General features: G+C 36.3%; 1 long non-coding RNA gene across 1 annotated transcript; it reads left to right on the forward strand.

The window, feature by feature from the left end:
• The first annotated feature begins 16,948 nt into the window (after positions 1–16,948).
• On the forward strand, positions 16,949–17,780 carry LOC308697543. The gene is made up of 3 exons (XR_014030953.1): positions 16,949–17,038; positions 17,526–17,600; positions 17,676–17,780. It is a non-coding gene; the product is annotated as an uncharacterized lncRNA (long non-coding RNA).
• Positions 17,781–18,654: the final 874 nt, after the last annotated feature.

The raw sequence follows: 18,654 nt of genomic DNA on the forward strand, positions 1-18,654 counted from the left end.
ATGCTTACATAGTCCAGTTTTTAATTCAAGATTTGGCCACCAAACAATACATTGTGTCAGTTTTATTCAAAACAATATGGTAAAACAATTAAATAAATAATAATGACATGACCAATTTTTTACATTAGGACTACACAAGTTTAACAAAAAAGTGATGGATATCCAAAAGCAAGAGGCAATGGTTTGGATCCACTGATGCATCATCTATGTAACGTAATAAATAAAAAGATTCCAGCATTATGATGGATGTGTTTGCAATCTATATCATGCAATAACAGGATCTGAATCCAACAGAGACTACAAATCACATGAGAGCTTCACTACGGTCAGGACAGAAGCAAACACAAGTGGAGAAAAGCAGGAGAAGATCCAGACGTTCTGGACCGGAGAGAATCAGGATTGACTGAAGAGGTTTGGTTTGTGTGAATGTCTGTGAGTGAGACTGAGGGGATCCGTTAGGCCGAGTAATCCTGCAGAATCACACAAATCACACTATTACACTCTGGAGAAAAAGATGAGCTAATATGTGAGTAGCTGGCCTAGCTTTACACTTTTCACAGCTGCAAGGATAGATTCTATGCGTGACAGTGACAGGCGTGCCTGCATCGACACTGAATCCCAAACCACGCCTAAGAAAGTGGTCCTCTGAAGTGGAGAAAGCACACTCTTCTTTGCGTTCAGCCGTAACCCCAACTCCTTCATATGGGCGAGAACAACATCTCGATGTTGAACCGCCATCTGATGCGACTGAGCTAAAATCAACCAATCGTCGATGTAATTCATGATGCGAATACCCTGGAGGCGCAGAGGCGCCAGAGCTGCATCCACGCATTTGGTGAAAGTGCGGGGTGATAAAGCTAGGCCGAATGGAAGAACTCGATATTGGTATGCTTTGCCCCCGAAAGCAAACCTCAGGAACTTCCAATGACACGGACGGATGGAAATATGGAAATATGCGTCCTTGAGGTCTATCGTGACAAACCAGTCCTCGGACCTGATCTGTGGCACGATTTGTCTCAATGTTAACATTTTGAACTTGAGTTGCATGACTGACTCGTTCAGAACTCGAAGATCTAAAATGGGACGCAATCCCCCGTCCTTTTTTGGAACTATGACGTACCGGCTGTAGAACCCGGTTTCCCTGTTGGAGGGAGGTACATATTCTATGGCCCCTTTCTCTAACAGAGTGTTTACTTCCTGTTCCATAACCAGAACCTGCTCGGGGCCCACCACTGTGGGTAGAACCCCCATAAACCGAGGTGGGCGTTTCTTGAATTGTATTTGATACCCTTTTTCCACGGTCTGCAGGACCCAACGAGAAACATTTGACAGTAGCTTCCACGCTGTCAAAGATTCTACTAGAGGTACCAGTCTCTCGAGACTGGTTTCTGGATTTTGTTGCTGTTGAGTAGTCGGCTCGTCGCCCTGTAGCGGCGCACCGGCAGGGAATGACTGAACGGACTGCTCTAACACCCTCCTCAGAGGGGGCGGGCATCCCGAGGCCACTACGTTTCCGGGTGGCCCTTGAGATATGTGCTCGCCGGAGACCGCTGCGCCCTGAAACACCGGAGGTGGCAGGGTTGGCAGAACGGTCCCCTGAGGGTCAGTGCTCTTTTTAGATGATTTCAGTGCTCTTTTTAGATGAGTGAGGCTGCTCCCGTGACTGACCGAGCAAGAAGTCAGACTCGAGTAAATATTGGACCGGCTTTTTCAGAATGGCGAGAACTGAGAGAAACAGAATCCTGCAAAACGGATGCTGACCTTCTTGCTGTTGCACTTGTAAGTATCTTTGGAATAAACTGTGTTTAATATTTAAATTTCAAGTAATTGTGACCTCAGGATGTTTGCTATTGTCTGTAAAGGTTTTTATTATGATCGCTGTCTGTTAGGGGCTTACTAGTACGCTAGATACTATAGCTTTGATGTTAGCATTGTCATTAGCAAACACGTTTGATATCTGTAGTTGTTTGACCGTTCCTCTGTAGGTTTTATTTGTGTAACTTGCACTTTTATTTTATGTCACTAGGCCAACGCGTCTGATAATAGGAAATAAACATGTTGCACATATCATGATCGAGCTAGAAAAAACGTTCTGATGTTTTCTTAGACAAGCAAAGGTAAACCATCATTCTACCAGATGAACTTATAGACCTTGCTAATATAACTTTAGACAAATATTAACCTCCGATATATATATTTTTTATGCTCATGCCCACTCTCCCAAAAACAAACAAACACGAAAGCAGTAGTTCGCCTCGTTCATATCGTTCGTTCCCGGTAAAAATACTAACGTTAGTATGCATGACAACACAATTAAAAAAAAAAATCGCCATCAGTTGGAAATAAAATATTGCTTTACTTGCCTCGGTAGACATAACTGGTTTTGAAATAGCCGTTCCTCTGCTCAGCTGGGTTGACAGCTGATCAGCTGGGTTGCTCGTGGCGAGGGGGGAGGGACAACAATTCGTTTTTACGACAGTGTGTTTGAAAGCATTTACTACCAGACACTAGGGGGGGCTTCGTAGAGAAAAAACACTCAGACTTGCCTGGTGTCCCTTTAAATGTCTCAGTGCGATTGATAAAATGGTCTTAATTTCATTGCAGTCATTGGAATAATGAGAAAGATTGAGAACCTAGGAGAATCCTGTTCTCCTCTCTGGGTGATGTCTCTTCAAGATATCTCCCCTCTCCCCCGAAACCAGGTGTTACTCCCTGGGGAACTTGATTTGACCCAAAACAACTCTAAAAAATATTGGTATAACCCTTTGTTCTGGTCTGGGTATTTAAGGGTAGGTGACAGAGCAGTCGGTGGGAACCTGTAGCCATGAAGATCCCCATTCAGTGCTGTTTCAGTGTTTTCCCATTGGAACACACTCACACACCACTGTGTGTCTCTGTCAGGAATGCATTGCTTACTTTTAGAGTCATCTTGGAGTAATTGATTTCATGTATTTATTATTTCTGAATTGGCTTTTAATCATTTACTTGTGTAATTGACATGATACATTTTTACCTGACAAATAAATGTTACATCCTGATTTATTGAAGTTATCTGAAATCATTATTTTAGTAGATAATGAGCTGGTGCTACCGCAGCTCTGTGTCCAGGATAGGTCAAACTAAAGGCGCATATATGAACGGAGCAAGTTGTATGGAAGTGGTTAAATAAACTACACTTTTTTTTTGTATGAGTGAGCAGTAGACAACCGACTTAGGAGGAATTAGCAAACCCTGCATCCACTGACTAAAGTCAGAACTGACGAGTTTGTGTACGTGAGATCCACGTAAACCCGGGGCGTGAGACTCTGTGCGGCATTGGGTCCATAATGAAAGAATAATTGAAAATATGTATACTCAGAATAATCAAAGATCTATAAATTAAATCATAATCAATATTTATGATTATTTTCTATTAAGAAACACAATCTAAATTTGATTATCATTTGAAATTGGAGTCAGAGTAAGCGTAGAGCTAAAGTAATATTGAAACTAAAATTCTAATAAATAAAGTGAACTTCACACTGGAGCGCTGAAAAGACATACACGCATTATACCTTCACCCAGACCGCTGGACTCCGTCTTTGAGCCAATGGGTGGTCTTTACACTCTCATATCATATCTCATATTTTTATGGGATGGCTCTGAGAGGCACAGCTATGATTTTACAAAATCCAAATTAAAAGGTTTATAATGTCTTGAACAAAAGAAAGTAAAATGAGTTTCTTCTACAAAGATTTATCTCAGTGTTTGAACAACTAAATGGTTTTAATAACATTTATCAAGATGCTTACATAGTCCAGTTTTTAATTCAAGATTTGGCCACCAAACAATACATTGTGTCAGTTTTATTCAAAACAATATGGTAAAACAATTAAATAAATAATAATGACATGACCAATTTTTTACATTAGGACTACACAAGTTTAACAAAAAAGTGATGGATATCCAAAAGCAAGAGGCAATGGTTTGGATCCACTGATGCATCATCTATGTAACGTAATAAATAAAAAGATTCCAGCATTATGATGGATGTGTTTGCAATCTATATCATGCAATAACAGGATCTGAATCCAACAGAGACTACAAATCACATGAGAGCTTCACTACGGTCAGGACAGAAGCAAACACAAGTGGAGAAAAGCAGGAGAAGATCCAGACGTTCTGGACCGGAGAGAATCAGGATTGACTGAAGAGGTTTGGTTTGTGTGAATGTCTGTGAGTGAGACTGAGGGGATCCGTTAGGCCGAGTAATCCTGCAGAATCACACAAATCACACTATTACACTCTGGAGAAAAAGATGAGCTAATATGTGTGAAAGCTCCTACAATTCAAATTTACATTATTTTATTAACAAAAGATTTCTCAATAAAGCAGTGGGAAAACATCAGAATATGCAAATACTGTCATCACTGATTGATCTGTACATGATCTGGCACATTCAAACTTTAGTTTATATAATATTATATTTAACAGCAAATATTTTAAGTTATTTACATGTGTACAAGAGCATCTGAACTTACCGCTCTGGGTTTCTTGATCATCTTCATGTCAAATCTGTGAGGAGACAACAAAAACCCCCTCATGGTCAGATCAACTATTGAACCAGTTTTAAAACCCTGCATGCAACTAACTAAAAAAAAAAAAAACTCCACAAGCATGCTGCTGAAAAATAAATTCAAAACCAAAACAAAACTGCAGCAACATCTGCGAATGATGAGGCAGAAGCAAGCATGACAGCATTCATCCACGCGTGTGGGCAGGTGCAGATCCTGCTGGAAAATGAAGGAAGCATGAAGTGCTCTGGAAATGTCCTGGTAGACGGCTGCGTTGACTCTGGATTTAATAAAGCACAGTGGACCAAAGACCTCTTTTCTGATGAGAGCAAATTTTGCATCTCATTTGGAAACCAAGGTCCCAGAGTCTGGAGGAAGAATGGAGAGGCACACAATCCAAGATGCTTGAAGTCCAGTGTGAAGTTTCCACAGTCTGTGTTGGTTTGGGGAGCCATGTCATCGGCTGGTATTGGTCCACTTTGATGTCCACTCAACGCAGCCGTCTACCAGGATGTTTTCAGAGCACTTCATGCTTCCTTCAGCAGACACGCTTTATGGAGATGCTGACTTCATTTTCCAGCAGGATTTGCACCTGCCCACACTGCCAAAAGAACCAAAACCTGGTTCAATGACCATGGTATCACTGTGTAATTACTGTGTGATTTCATGTAATATTCTAATTTTCTGAGATTTTGATTTCGTGGGTTTCATAAGCTGTAAGCCATAATCATCAAAATTATAACAAATAAAGGCTTGAAATATCTCACTTTGCATGTAATGAGTCTATATATTAGTTTCACCTGTTAAGTTGAATTCTTGAAATAAATCAACTTTTTGCTGTACATTCTGAAGAGACTCGAAGAAATTAGCCGCATCTTGGTGGCAAAATTAAGATGTATATAAATCTGTGTAAAATTTAGAACATAATTTTCCAATTACTTTTTGATCTTCATTTAATACTCCATCAATCATGAGTTTCCCTATATAACTAGTTTTAGCTTGTCTTTCTAAACGAAAAAAATAAGCAGAACTTTGTTCACCTTCCTCAAGCCACTTTCTGTGTGATCGGACGTAAGCTCCTTCAGCTTTATATTTATATATTTTATCTAATTGGTGTTGCTGTTCAGCAAGTTCAGCTTTTTCAAGATCAGTAATATTTTCCACATTTTTACCTAAAAGACTAACAATTTTACAGATAACATTACTCTCATTCCTCTTTTTAGCTAATTCACTACTGAATTTTTGAAAATATTTACAGACTTCATATTTAGCTAACTCCCAATTACTACAGTAGTTATCTTATTCCTTTGCTTTGTTCCAGAAATTTGTGATAATTTCATCAATTTTGTTTTTAACTTCATCATAGGCAAGAACTGAGTTATTAAGCTTCCAATAGGAGGGAGTACTATATGAATTAACAGTAGTTGAAAGAGGGATGAAAATAGAAATACATTTATGATCAGATAAAGGTGAAGGTATAATATCAGTTGAAATAATAAAAAGCTCTTTAGAAGCAAGCCATAGGTCAATGCGAGACTGGCAGGAGAAAGACTTGTTATTCAAATACCTTTAAAGATGGATGAGTTTCCCTCCAGTTATCAAAGACCAAAGAAAATCTTTGCATGAACATCTTTAAGTAAAAATTAGAATTATTAGATTTTGGGGGCCATCTATCAATATTATTGTCCATAACCACATTGGAATCTCCGACGAAAACCAAATAAGAGTTGGGGTAGTTATTTAACAATAAAAGTATACGTTCTACCAGACAATAAAAGAAATCTTCATTTTCTTTTTGTTTTAGATTGGTAACAATAAACATCATATCTGAGATTTCAAGTAGGAGGCAAATATATCGACCACTCGGATCACAGTCAGAAAACAGAATTTTCCCCTTAAAGCGATGAAGTAAAATGCAAACTCCAGCTGAACTTGACGTTCCATGTGACATCCACATGTCCAAGCCCCATTGTGATCTCCAAAAACTAAAGTCTTCTTTGACTGAATGACATTTTTGTAAAAAATAAAAAAATCCGAATTAAACTGTTTAAGGTACAAAAATATAGCTTTACGTTTAGTAGGGTTTCTTAGCCCTCTAACATAAAGTGAGTGAATAGAAAGAACCATCAAGGAAAAAAAGGAAGAGAAAAAAAAGAAAAATTTAAATTTAAGCTAATACAAATAATGCGTTGAGATCAGACTAAAGAAATTTGTGAATAAAAATGAGCACAGCAAACTACAGTAAAAACAGTATATTGATGTAGTGCAGTAATAGGCGTTATACAACTTTAAAACAGAAGTATAAGAACCCGTAACAAACGTGTGGCAAACAAAAAATATCACTGGAGAATCACATTCATTTTTTATTCAATGCCACAAGAACAAGAGGAATTGCATATTCACAATATCATGTTAACATTAGCTGCCAGAAAAAAAGAAAGAAAAAAAAAACAGTTTTACATAAAATCCAGTGCTTTCAAAGCATTACATGTTTTCATTGCTTTTTTGTTTTAAGCAAGCTCCAAAAGATGTACATATAATGTAAAGTCATTTATAAAATGTGGAAAATTTGGTTTACCTTGAGCCCACTTCTTTTTATGTATGTGTATTTTCCTAATAAAATAAATAACTGTATATGTTGTTCTTTACATTCCAAATTATCATTCTGAGTATAAAAAAGCACATCAAAAACACACATTTCCATCATACACTTCAGTTTTCTATTAATAAAGGTTTCTAAATCTTTCCAAAATAATCTTGAGTAAATACAGTGAAAAAACAGGTGCAAAATTGTTTCTTTTTCTAGTGCACAAAATTCACTTTTTTCCAAATCTTTCCAAAACATGCTTAGCAGGATCAATTCTGTGAAGTATTTTGTAAGACTTCCTTAATTTTGTTATTGACACAAAACTTATTTGGCAATTTCCATGCTTTAACCCAAGATATATCACCAAATAAAGAAAACCAAAAGAATCTTGCTGCAGGAAAAGACACAGTACCAAGAGCATTCCTTATAATCTTAATACTACATTTTTGTTTTTAAACATCAACATTATCAACAAAATGAAAATTTTATCACAAAGATTGTCCATGTTGATTTCCACTGAATCAGCGTTTTTTAAGAGTAACATCACACTCTTTGGAATCGCGTCAAGAACCATATCAAACTCTCTTGGTTTAAATGGACTGCATTTATATAGCGCTTTCACAGACCTATGGCCACCAAAGCGCTGTAGCCTCACATTCACCCATTCACTCACTCATTCATACGATTCATACACCGACGGCGGTGTCAGCCATGCAAGGCGCCATCCTATGGCGAGCGGATAATGACTTTTCTAAGTCTACCCTGTATGGCGTTCCGATCGGCTCTTTATTATGACTTTGCTACATGCACTCGTCTCAATGAACGTGACGTCTGCGTCTGCCGAACGTGACGTCTACGTCTGCCGAACGTCTCGTCTGCGTCTGCCACATCCCTCGTTCGTGTGCCGAACGTGACGTCTGCGTCTGCCGAACGTCTCGTCTGCGTCTGCCACATCACTCGTTCGTGTGCCATACGTGACGTCTGCGTCTGCCATAGTCTGCTGCAAGGGCGGTTTCCAGCACATTCCACACACTCATTCTTTATTATTTTTTCCCACTGATCTTCAGTTGTATTTTATTAGCAATTAAGTGATTTTACCTTGCTTATGTATAGCTTTTATTCCAAATAGTAAATATGAATTTACACAAATGTTCATGTTAAAATATTTGTTTGCCATTGTTTCTTGTCAACATATCCACAGATAGCCTACTTATCAAGAAATCATAAAAAGCATGTATGTAGCCTACTATTCACCACTAGGAGTCTCTTGACCAACACAAAATAACGTAGTTGTAAACATTTTGGCTGATTTAACTAACATAAATAATATTTGTAATTTGTAATATTTGTAATGTTTAATTTTAGAGTTGTAATATTTAGTTTTAGAGTTTCACCAAAGTTTGGTTGACAGGCGGTCTGAGAGTTATCATCAGAATTATACTTAAAAATAGTTAGGCCTACCTCAAGAGGAAGGTGAGCAGTTTATTATTATTATGCTATTATTATTATTATTTAGCCTAAATGTCTTTGCTTGTGCATAAAAACATTTAGATTTGTATCAACAGGTATACAGAAATATTTTGGCACAATATAGTCATACAAGCTGGAAGAGAATTAACAGGCACGGGCGCGAACACTTTCCTATCAACAGTGGAAACAACTTAAAATAGCCTGTAATAGCTGTAAACTCACAATAACAAGAAAACATTGTGCTTTTGTAAAATAAAAGAAAACAATCAGCCGCATGATCTCCGTGAACTGGAGCGCGTCTCAAAAGTTAACTGAAACAGTGTATAGGCCCAACTGCCTCACAGTCAGACTTGAGGAATATACATAGCTTGAAATGGCTACTTTTAAATGAACAAGTTCAAATCGAAAGTGTCTGATTATGTAATCCGTAAAGGTTAATTTCTCTCTAAGGCTCATCCGCAGCGGAGATGGAGATATGTTTGCAGACACGGATTTAAAAAAAAAAATAAATTAAAAAAATTAAAATGCCTCTATATTTTTTCAGACACATTTATTATAATTAGCCTAAGATTTATGCGTGAGCTTGAGCTAGCCTACCATGCATGCACCCAGTATTTAATTAATATAAACGTGCGATTAGTCGACTAATTGCTTAAATAAATTACTAGTTGACTAAAAATCTTTAGTCTATGGCAACTCTAATACATTTATTTGACATTTTTTACTTATTATTTATTGGATAGTAATTATCCAGTTATTTTAAATTACATTAGTTGAGTTAACATATATAGCCTAATTAGTAAATGAACGAAAAAAAAAGATTAAATTAATATGCTACCCATGTATTTCTGCATTGCTTGTTCCTACACGAAAAGGACTGTTTTAAAGGTGACAATCCTTTATACGTGAAGATTAGGCCTATACTGTTTCTTGAAGATTGTTGTATTGTATCTTCTGTTATAAAGATGAAGATTGACATTTCGTTAATTAAAAATAATAAGCACATAATGTTGTAAAAAAAAAAAAAAAAAAAACTTTTTGTATTTTGTATACCCTAATTTTATCTCTAGGTAATGAAGATATATATATATATATATATATATATATATATATATATATATATATATATATATATATATATAAAACTTTTTTAAAGGGCCTCATTTTTCCTGGACCCGCTACAAATGAGAATCAATTTAAGCATGCACGCTAAGACAATTTGAAGTATTCCACTTAATACACAATATAGCCTCCAATTTATACCCACCCCACCACATACACCACAATTCTCTATACACAACTTTAATAGTTGGGATTGCATTGCTGTACTGTTTACTACATCTCACAATCCATAGTATATTGTTTATACAATTGTTATTTATTTCCCTGTCGACTGGTGATATAACAGATTGCACTTTATGGACTTTTTATTGCACTTATATTGTAAGATTCTCTGATGTTATTTCGTTGTTATTTATAACAATGACAAAAATCAATAAATAAATAAAAAATAAAGAACAAACAATATTAAGAAGACGCTTTTATCGAAAAAAGGAACAAAGCAATTCGCTATGTCAGTCATAATACAGGTTAGACAATAATAATACAGGGTTTTATTTGATTATCACAAATAAACACAAGATTTTGACACATATCCAATGGTTTGTGCGGAGTGGAACGCGCTCTGGCACGGAGGTGCGGGCGCGAACACTTGTATTTTCCTATCAACAGTGGAAACAACTTAACCCTCGTGTTATGTTGGAATTCTGTGCACTCCCCTTATGGTCCGGGTCAAATTGACCCGCATTGGATTCAATACAATTCCTCAAAAATCACACTATGAAAAACAACAAAGATTCAGGTTCAAACTGTAAACTTTTAATATCAACATTTGTCAAATATACCAAAAAAATATATATCTTAAGATATGATTTAATGAAAATGTTTTTTAACCATTTTTTTTAAACTATTTAAAATCTGAATATGAACGTTATATTTATATATATTTGCATATAGGCTACATGTTTTTTTTTTTTTTTTTTTTTTTTTTAAGTGTGTTTGGTTTGGGTTAGAGCAATTTTAGATACACTTATACTATATTACTGGAGTTGATGCCCTGACATACATAAAATAAATGTTTTTATTTTGTGTCTGTACAGTTGCTTTTGAATAGCTGCCTAGGATGGTCAAATTCACCTGCGAACATCACAAACGTAATCGTAATTTTGTTTGTATATGTAAAAAAAAAAAAAAAAAAAAAAACACCAGCATGTTGAAACTTTGCATGCATGTTCATGATGATAAATGTGAAAAAGTCACAAAATATCAAGAAAAAAAAAAGGTTTAATATTATTTCAGGTAGCTTGAAAAAATAAATGATAGATAATTTTTACCATCTGTGGCTGGCAAAATATTTTTCTGTATTGAAATAAGTGTGGAAAACCATTTTTTTAGCTTCATAAGGTAGTAAAAAAATAAAATAACAAAATATAACCAAGAAATATTATTTTGGGTCCGTACAGTTGCCTTAGAGCGTTAAAATATGCGGGTCAAATTGACCCGCGAACATCACGAAAGGAACAGTAATTTTGTTTGTATATGTCAAAAAACACCAGCATGTTGAAACTTTGCATGCATGTTCATGATGATAAATGAGAAAAAGTCACAAAATATCAAGAAAAAAAAAAAGGTTAACCAGTATTTCCAACAACTAGAAAATCTAAACGGGTCAAATTGACCCGCAACATAACACAAGGGTTAAAATGCTCATAATTTATGGTCATATAGAAAATAATAATACATAATTCGCAACTAGACTACTTTTATTTGAGTAAACTCACAATAACAAGAAAACGTTTTGATTTCGTTATAGAAAACAATCAGGCGCGCTTTCATGATCTCCGTGAACTGGAGCGCGTCTCAAAAATGAACTGAAACAAAATAAAGCTTGAAATGTCCAATTTTAAACGAACAAATTCGAATGGAAAGCAAATACTGTCTGATAATCCGCATGAACGGTGCATCTAAAGGCGCATCCGCTTTACAGCGGAGATGGAGATATGTTTGCATCCGACACTGATTTAGAAAATACTAGTTTATTAATAAAAACAATTAAAATGCCTCGTTATTTTTTCAGACACATTTATTATCATTAGCCTATAAACCACCTATAAATCAGCTCTCTGTATGGTTCCAGAGATGGCTCTTCTCATTCAGCACTGCGGGAAAATAATTTGGCCTTAGAAAACCAGTAAAATCAAAAAAAAAAAAAAAAAATCCATATTAATTTGTGAATATTTTAAATGTTTAATAAAGGGGCAAAACGTCATAAACAAAAAGTCAAATAATAGTTTACAAACTATTTTAAAAAAAAAGTTTTCAGTCGTTTTTTTTTCACCACAGGTGACTTGTATATAAAAAAATAGTAGCCTATTTTTCAATTCTATTCTTCTATTTAAAGGATCTACAGAAACAGTGGTTGCGCGTTTTCTAGTTTACCAAAGTGCTGTAGCCTAGGCCTTTTAAAACTATAAAAAAATTAAACACAATAACAACCCCAACAATAAGCTATAAAAATGCACACACATAATATCATATATAAATCACAGACGCAGACGTCACGTTATAAGACAGACGCAAGTGTCACGTTCATTGAGACGAGTGCATGTTGCACAGTCATATTAAAGAACCGATCGCAACCGCTGGCACACTGCACTGAGCCAAGTTGAGTAGAATGTTAAATACGTGTTAAATACGTGTTAGAGAAAAAAATAATTAATAACTTCACTGCCACACGTGAATGACGCGTGACGTCTGACTCGACACTTCACTGCCACGCGTGATTTACGTGACGTCTGCGTGACGTCTGCGTGACGTCTGCGTCACGTCTGCATCTTAAAATGAATGGAATAAATAGCAGAAAGAAAAAAAAAATAAGACGTTGAGTGAGACGTTCATTGAGACGAGTGCATGTAGCAAAGTCATAAAAAAGAGCTGATCGGAATGCCATAATCCTGAAGGCGAAGGAGCAGTCTACCCTTCCGTCGCCGTCAGTCCGTGTCTATTTTTGAATGGGATTGATAGAGACGTCAGACGACAGACCGGCGGCGACGTCACGGCGGCGTCACAGTTGTAACGTATACCTTACGGCGACGTGGCGACGGCGTACGTGAGTATGGAACGCCGTTGGGGACAATACCTATTATATGCAACGCGTGAAATTTGGACGCATTAACACGCACAGTTTGTACGCGTCTTTTTGGTCCGTGTAAACGCGAACGTTTTGTACGTCTAAACGCGAAGTTTTTTGTCATGTTATTTAAAGACACGATCGTTTGTATCGCCTTAACGCAACATTTTTGGCCGTGTATTTTTTGTTACGTGTTTCTAGACGAACGTTTTCGTCGTGTAAACATGACGTTTTTGAACGTGTAATATTTCTGAGTCTTATTTGATGTGCGACATACAAATTTTTCTGTTTTAGTTAAACTGGTGATAATTTAGAGTCAATGATTAAATACATTCAATGACTGCATGAATTAACATTATATTCTTTTGTAACGTTAAAGGAATTTGTCCTGTAGGTAAAGTGAGTGGTCTCTGTTATCCAACGACCATATTTCCCCTCTGGTTAATACATTCGAGGTGTCTATTTGGACCACAGCAAATAGCCTACTTGTTGGCAGAACTAATTAGGCTACACTAGGCCAGTCTACCCTATAAGTGGAAAAAGTCACCTCTTTAGTCAGCGGTTTCTGTGGCGTAACGTGTAAAGGGAGACCGGGGTTCTATTCCCACTGACAGCGCTTTTTTTTTTATATAACTTTACAGTTATTAAACGCATTTGTTTTCAATAAAAATGATTTGACTTAAAATTCATTTTAATTCATAAAAGTTACATTTAGGGTAAGGTTAGGGGTAGCTCTAGGTCTTTAATATCTCAATAAGTTGCCATGATTTAAATATTGTTTTATAAATCTAATGATCTACTGTCAGTTATATTGCAGGATGTTTAATGCACAACAATACTGATGAGCAAATAGTAACGTTATCTGTCACTATTTATAAGTAAATAGCATCTAAATGTCTACTGAATCCACAACTGTTGCTATTTACACTTGGACTTGGACTGGCTGCCCCACAGTTTACGTGGTCCGCCTGCTGTAGTGATTCTGTAATGTTTATGTGTCGTATGATTGTGTCTGTGTTTAAATGTTGAATAAAGATTTGTAAATTGTCATAGGCTACTGGTGCTTTGTTTTCTGCTTTTGTATTTGCCTTATTGTTATAATATAATTGTTAAATTTGTGATTGTTACAATATATTGTTGTTATTAGATTATTTTTATCTAACATATACAGTACACATACAGTATATGTGTATTAATTATTTCCAGTCAAACTGACATCCCGACTTCAAGGAGCATTCCAGAGTCTCTCATACCAGATTGATGCTGACCCACTCGGAGATTACTCCAGTCATTTTGAAAAAAACAATAGAAACAGTATTTAGTGTTTAGCCTTTGCTAACTTTATTATTCATTGTATTTATTAAAGTTGAATGATTTATGGCATTTATTGGCACTATTATGTATAATTATTGACACCCTGGCTATGGCCGTATCCAGTGTTGTATATATGTTAACATATGTTATACATGTGTATATAGCCTGTTATAAGAGGATGCCAACTGAACGCAGTCTGTAAAAGTTCTTTGACAGTTTAATAAAAAAATTCTAAGAGCCATCGTAGAGAGCAATCCACTTTTCCACGTTACCGGAGACAAAAAACCTGCATGAGTACAAACGGGATGAGATGCCACAGCATGACACAGCACTGACATCACAACCAACGTATTTATCATTGACTCTAAAGTTTTACGCTTGCCTATGTACATGCCAACGTAAAATTACGATCTCATTCACGAACAAATGTTACGTGTGACGTTTGCATAGGTATGTGCTTACCTAACAGCACATCATCCCTCACGGAAAGAAATGTCGTCTGATGTTTATATATGTATACAGCAACGTGCCATCGCATCACAAATGCAAATTAAATCCTAAATAGAGCAACGCTATTGGCTGTTGTGCGGTCTGACGCGACACCCGAACATATACTTCGTATTTACGCGTACAAACTGTGCGTGTTAATGCGTCCAAATTTCACGCGTTGCATATAATAAGTATTGTCCCCAACGGCGTTCCATAGGAGTCACGCGTCAGTGGTGCGACGTGCTGTGATGCGACGTTGGAGTCACGCGTTGGTTTCACCCGTCTGTGGTGCGGCGTACCCCTTCTGTCACGTAAAAGTACACGACTGTAGACTTCGGTAGGTTATCCGTGGCATTATCCACTCGCCATAAGAGGCTAACTCCAACAAGCCGCGCACCCTCATCTTCAGATTACTGCGTTGGCAAGATAGATCGGCTATCCTGAACGGGGCACGTCAAGTTTATCCAGTGAAGTACGCTTCCACTGGCGCACGCACATCCGCTCGCCTGCTCAAACCTCCCGCTCATACTGAGGCGCCAACAGCCGGCACTATTCTATTCTTCCCCGACTACAGTCCAGCGACAACAGCAAAGAGAAAGAGCTTCAGTTCTACCATGAAGAAGGCTAAGGACATGGGCCTGGAGCCATTCCTCATCTATCCTGCGCGGATAAAACTACAGTATAAAGGCGAAAGAAAGATGTTCGACTCCGACGACTTGAACGACGAACTAATTCCCTCCCTCATTTTGATTTAACGAATTACAACGTGGCTACAATATAATAAAACGAGGGAACAAATTAGTATAACGTGCTGAGGTATTAATTCGTGGCTACGAAACAATATTCACCTGAATATTCACCAATTCACAAAAATATAGGTCACTATTTAATTAATAGTATCAAACTGTTTTTCTTATTTTTGTTTTGTCATTCTATGTAGATCATTGGCTGGAACACTGTTTATGATGTTTCGTGGTGCGGGTGAGCCCAGTTTGTTTTTGTTGCCGTTTGTGGAGCCTGCACTGTAAAAACTAAAGGAGCCTCAAATATCCTGTCGGATACTCAAGGAACTTAAAAATGTAATTTAAGTGCCTCAAAGCTCTTTCTCCTATAGTAGGGTTACTGGAGGAGCATTGACAATATTTGAGGTTCTTGCTGGAACTTATGGGATCCTTTAAGCACTTTGTATTTACTTCAGAGGTTCTGGAGTCACCTTTTCATTACTATGAGACCTTGAAGTGCTTTGGGGGAAAATAGAGGAACTTGAATGTGATAAAAGGGTTATTGGAAGATCTTTTAACATTTAAGTGGTTCCTGGAGGATCTCTTATGTTAAAGCCAGCATCTGGAGGAACCCAATGGTTCAGTAAGGCCAGAATGATATTATTATTATACTATTATTACTTAAGTTTGATTCAGTATACATACCCAGATGAAAAATACGTAGGCTACTATTAAAAATGTACTTGAGTGTGTTTTTAGTAGGCCTTCAATACAAATATAACCTACTTTAATGCATATTAATACATTTAACAGTACGTCTTTTTCACCTGGGTAGCTTACATTTATGTAGTATAGGCCTATTTTATTGATTAATTTAAACCTTAAACAACAACACTAAATAATAATAATATTAATAATAAAAAATCATTAATTATTATTGAATAAATAATAGTAAAAAATAATATTTTTTACATCTTCATAAATTATTATTTGAAGAAGAAGAACCAGGAGGATAAAGGTTTTATTCTGTCCCGAAACTGCTGCTATTCCTCTGCTGTCGTCGCTTCACTGATGCTCGCGCTGCTCGCGCGCAACAAAGCTCAGCTGATTGACGTCATCGAGTTTGAAAGTAACGGCTCCATACTCCTCCTCATCAAAGCCTGCCGCATCTTCCGCCGTTTGTTCTGCTCTCCGTTACAAGGTTTGTAAACTCGCCAAAGAAATATAAATACTCACTATATTCAAACACACATATATATACTAAATTTATTATGCATTACTACGTTTTTACAGTGTTTACCACTCGTTTATTGTACAGTATCTGGTAGGAAGGTTTTAGCCGCGATGCTAACTACGTTGATCTAATGAACAAATGGAAATTATTGACTTATTGTCTTAGATTGATTTAAAGTTAGTCATTCAATTCAACATATTCTGTAAACTGTGTCTTCAAATTGCTGATATACAGCCTAACTAATTTAGCTGATTCCTGCTGTCGTCATTGGCGTTGGTTATGAATAACAAAAGCAGGTTAATATAGTTTGGTCTGTTTTTGTTTAGCCTAACTTTACTTACTACAGTTGCCCTCATTCTCTCAAATACCATTTTAAAGCCATTTACTGGTCAATAAATATTATGTTGTGAATAATCAGCTTTGTTATTTTGTTTCCCCAGAACAACCAGTACAAAGTTTCAGTGGCAACATTGAATTACAGTAAGTACCTGCACCACATGCAAGTACATTATTACTATGAACTCTGTGTGCAATTGTATTGTTTGACTGTGTACTTGTTTTTAAATCAGTTATTCTCTGAAAATCTTCTTCCCTCATGCTCTCAAATCTCATTCATGTTACATTCATGTAATATCTTTGGAGCCAATAATGCTATGCATTTTTTATAGGCTATACCTTAATCATATGCATTTGAATATAAGACATTTGAACCCTGAATTATAACTTCAAGTTTGATCTTTTTCGACAAAAAAGGAAAAAGCTATTAAATGGCTTCATAAGACTTACAACACAAACCATAACACATGAGTTGTGAATTCATTGATTATTTTTAGGATCTTTTCTGGGACATTTTTGGAGCTTAACCATTTTTACATAAATTGTTGCATTGAATTGAACTAGACAAGTGTACATAAGAATGGTTTCATGAATGATTTACACATTTGTTTTCTGCTTGTGTTTCATGCAGTGAAATTGAATGGTGACGGGGTTTGCATTATACCTGAGATCTGCTTTTGGGTTCCACAGACAGAAAGTCAAACAGGTTTGGAACGCTGAGGAAATTATTTAAATTTCACAACTATCACTTTAACCTAACAGTAAATGTTGTACTTTGCAGGGATCTCGGTAAACTGAAATACAAGTTTGAAGTTTGAACAAGAATAAAAATCCTCCTGTAGACCTGAAAATCACTGAAGTGCCTGGACCATCCACCAGAAAAGAGGAAAAACAAACAGAAAATGAAGCTGATGCACCTTTTCACTTTTCTAACTCGTTAAGCACCTCACATGTCCCTTGTGAAGATTTTATAATTGATTGCATTTTATGTTGCAGTGAGTAAAGGTGCGTCACATTTGTGAATTTCATGAAATTACACAGGCAAAAAGGTCCATTGACCATTGTCAGCAGTGTAGCAATGTAATGTATGAAGCACCACACAAAATTGCTGATCGTGTGGATTCTTATTGAAATGACTGAATTCACCAGTGAACATTCACAGAACAACAGATAATTTTACTGCACCTTAACTCTGTTCAAATGGAAAATGTTTTCTGCTTGTTGTGACATAAGGAATACTGTTTCCGGGTCGAAGCCTCTACTTCTACTTCCTTTATCTTGTTTCTAGATATTGAGAATACTCAACAACCATTTATGGGAACTGTTGATTCAAGTCACACATTTAAGCTTTTCAAAAGCCATAGTGTACATTACAGTCTCCAGTCTCACGGCATCCCAGACGTCAACATTTTATAATTCAAAATAGCTGAACAACTAAACCATCTGAGATTTCGGAATAGAGATAAAGGTTAGGATCATAATTTTCAGGAATATTACAGAACAATGAGTGCATATTAGCACTGTTATTTGTTTTTGGCATCTGAGAGAGCTTTTGGACTTGGAAACAGTAGCGTCAGACTTAAGCGAACTGAAACACGTTTTAAAATTAAGTGAAGATGGACATTTTTAATTAGTCCATTTTAATTTTTTACATTGATTTATTACATGGAACATGTGTTTTCTATGCATTTTGTTGAGATGTCTTTTCTTGTGTAGCCTATTGTATACACGTGGTTGATTATTCATGTTACTTATGTATT

The sequence above is a fragment of the Scardinius erythrophthalmus genome (assembly GCF_964197995.2).
Source record: "Scardinius erythrophthalmus genome assembly, chromosome: 10".
NCBI classification, from domain to species: Eukaryota; Metazoa; Chordata; class Actinopteri; order Cypriniformes; family Leuciscidae; genus Scardinius; species Scardinius erythrophthalmus.